This window comes from Durio zibethinus, chromosome 27 (assembly GCF_047325235.1).
Source record: "Durio zibethinus cultivar Kanyao isolate XHJ-2024 chromosome 27, ASM4732523v1, whole genome shotgun sequence".
In the NCBI taxonomy this organism is placed as follows: Eukaryota; Viridiplantae; Streptophyta; class Magnoliopsida; order Malvales; family Malvaceae; genus Durio; species Durio zibethinus.
In genome coordinates, this window is record NC_143188.1 from 16978810 (window position 1) to 16982443 (window position 3634).

Genomic DNA, 3634 nt, shown 5'->3' on the forward strand with positions numbered 1-3634 from the left:
ACTTTCTCAAATGTACCAAAAATAAATAAAAATTTCATTCATATCAAGATAGAACAAGACAATTCATTTCTACAACAGCAGCAATAATGAAACTATTAACAGCAAAATTCATGCGTACCAAGATTGAAAGGATTCAAAATGGTCATATAATATAAACTCGAGGCTTAACCTAGTTAGTTCCTATAGTCACCCATAAGATGTGACATTTAGTAGATTTAGAATTCAAATCTCAACATCTGCAATCCTTTCCTTATCCTAAACTATCATCCTTTGGACAAAAATATGATATTGTATGTAGGAAATATGAACAGGGAAATGTTTGGGAATAGAATTTAAACAAATATAACAACTAGCATCAAAAAGAGAGGATGTATCTTGTTGATCTCTCAACCAAATGGAATAAAATTTTCTCACAATATGTGCAGCGAGAATTTGTTCCCAAGCAGAATAAACATTGAAAACTTCAGGAAAGTAGCAGCAACATAATTGTTAAACCAACAAGTAACAAGCATAATATCAACTTATTAAGTACTGGAGCGGTGCACTCAAGCATTTGATTCAATCAATGGTGCATGTTTTCCCGGCTCAAAGAGCTCGGTTCAAATCCCCCCATCCCCCAATATATAAATTATTTATGAAAGTGCTGGTGCGCACTAGCAAAATGATTCTATAACCTCTTTATATCTGTTCCAAAATGTGTTCTGCACCAGAAACCTTGAAGTCAGATGGGGCACCCTCCACATTAAGAGCTTTCACCTTTCCATCAACTACGTATGCTGACCATCTACATAAAACCCAACAACATACTTAGCCGCAGATAAAAATCCAAAACATAGAGAAATGGATTCACTGTCTTGAAGATTATAAAAAACAAAGAGAAATTCTAAACCAAAGCCCTATAGAAAGTCATAGATCAACTTGGTCCAAGGCATCTCCTTAGTTTGTACTAGGAGTTGAACGCCAAAGCTTTTTCTTTTGATTTATATAAAATTCTAATGACAAATGCATATTCCTAGAAGTACCTTTCAGAACGAGGCCCAAGCTCCCAATTCTAGGCTCTTGTGGAAGCTTCCATCAAGGTCCCCATAAAATTCAATCAATAAAGAGATTTTAGAGTGTTCAGAGAAGGAGAAAAAAAGGGCAATTGGAAAGCGGGAGGGGCGAGTTGGGAGATGTTGCTTGCAGCCACATTAATGAGCTTCAATGGAGAAAAAAAGGGGCAAAAAAACACCAAATAACATTGATGCTGAAATCTTTGCAACATAGCATCAAGTTCAAATTATATTAATCACCAGGAGACTAGTCTGTTTAATTTACAAAATTACACTATCAAATTTGCAGGAAATGCAATAATTTAAAATTAGGTTCGTTACTTGAAATGACTTACCACATCTTTAGCTTGCAGTTTGTCTGCCCAGGCATTCATGACATAGGGATCATTAACAGCAACACAAATGACAGAATCAATTCCTTTAGCCTTGAACTTATCAACGTTCTTTGTGTAACTAGGTACATGCTGCTGTGAACAAACGCCTGTGTATGCTCCCTATAAAATCCCAAAACACTATAAATCCAAACTTCATCTAATTAGGTTCTAAACAATAACATCAGAAATAGCAAACCAAATAGATCCACATTCCACTTTTCTTTTTTTTTTTAATTTGGGATAGGGGCTTTGACCTAACAAATTAAAATACGACACAAAATTTATATGAAAAAAATTACAAAGATGACTCAGGTTAAAATTAAAAAAAAAAAACCATATAAGAGTTTAACAAAAACTAAAAAATATATTTTGTATTTTTCAGATTAACACAAACTGTAACATATAATTTTCGTGTAAATTACGATATGAATATAGGAATTTCCAATATTTTACATGATACAAATAAATGAATTGCTAGGTCCACAAGTGCTCTTTGAGATAGAAGGATTATGCACCAACCATAAAGCCAAATGCTCAAGTTCATCTATATTCCACTTTCGAAATTAGTAAACAGTCTTTGATTAACTATTTAGTAAAATCTTCGCTGAAAACCATTCAAATTTTTTTTCGTTCCTCTTCTTAACATAAACTAGTCACTCACCTCACCGCATTTTTTCTTCATTGTAAGAATTCATCACATTATATATTTAAATTATGTATATAGTACTGCGACCAACCAATCTTATTATCATCTCATTTAAAATAATTATATAACAATCCTTCAGAATTAATTCATATACAATCCAAAAAAATAGAAATCAACATGTCAAGTTCTGATTTTTCGAACAAAATCCCATAAAATCAAATTACATTTCTCAATTGCCAAAAACAAGTGATATAAAGAGAAAAAAAAACGTAATAAAATAACAATAAAAAAACTTACAGGCAGTCCAAAGATTACTACTTTCTTGCCCTGAAATGCAAAATTCAAAAAAAAATTAATATATTGAATTAAATAAAATTTTTTCAATAATTTTTAATTATAAAATGTAGAGTCAAACCTTGAAAATATCTTTGAGGGAAGTAGTAGAGAAATTGGAAGAGACGCCTTCATCCCAGCTTCTAGCTTTCTGGAGACTGACATCGGGTGCTGCAGACACTATGTCTGTCCCCACTGCAACCGACGCGAAGCTTCTTCTTGACGGTCCGATTAGGAGACTTTCCACCCTTGATTTCAGAACAGATGAGGTTGCTCTCTTTAGAATTGTTGACGCCATCGGCTTACGCTGCCGTTGTTGGTATGGGATTCTTTGCTCGCTCGCTCTAGCTCTGGTTTGGTTCGGCTTGTTTCCTTCACAGGTTCTGCCGGAAATGCCGTTTGTGCAAGATTTTCCATAATGGCCTCGCAAATTCGTTGGGCCTAAAGCTTGATTCTTGGCCTAATTTTTGGTAATTACAATCTTATCAAAAAAAAATTTTGGTATTTCATTTGGAATGGTGTGTCAAGTATATATTAGCAAATTAATTAAAAAATAAGTTACAAGCAATTAAATTATAATAAAATATATCATATGATATTTAAATTTTAAAAATTTTTAATATAATATTTAAAATAATTAATTTAAAATAATAACACATAATAAATAAATAATTTTTCAAATATAATATTAATTTAAAATTTTATAATTTGATTGTAGTATTAAAAAAAATTTAAATTCAAATCACATTAAATATTTTATTATAATTTAAAAATTATTTCTTAACATTAATATTTAAAAAATTTATTTTATTCACTGTTAATAAAATTTAAAATTTTCATTACTAAACTTAAAAGATTGTGTCATATCATATTAGACTATATTATTTAAAAAATTAAAAATTTTACCTATGATATATAAAAACTGGAATCTTAATTCTTGTTCATTTTTATTTCTTATCGAAAAAAAATAATAAAGTTTTATGAGTGGAATGATTCAAATCTGACAATTTGTTTTCCGGTCGGAAGATTGTTAAATTGCAATTGTTTTGCATGCTAAAGTTAAAACTGCACCACGTAAAAACATATGGTGGCATTTTAAACGTCAAAAAACAGATGAAAACATGGTCCATATCTGTCTCAGAAATCTTAATGTCAACAATGATCGATCACGATTGACAGTTCTCCAGAAAGTTACATAGCATTCAGTGTTGTCTTTTTCAAATTTTTGC

At 30.9% G+C, this 3634-nt stretch overlaps 1 pseudogene across 1 annotated transcript; it reads right to left on the reverse strand.

Annotated features, from left to right (window-relative positions):
• Positions 1-355: 355 nt before the first annotated feature.
• On the reverse strand, positions 356-2847 carry LOC111280069 (peroxiredoxin-2F, mitochondrial-like; annotated as a pseudogene). The gene is made up of 5 exons (XR_016334714.1): positions 2488-2847; positions 2370-2399; positions 1390-1546; positions 1023-1099; positions 356-784 (listed from the first exon to the last, which is right to left on the reverse strand). The product of XR_016334714.1 is annotated as a peroxiredoxin-2F, mitochondrial-like (transcript).
• Positions 2848-3634: the final 787 nt, after the last annotated feature.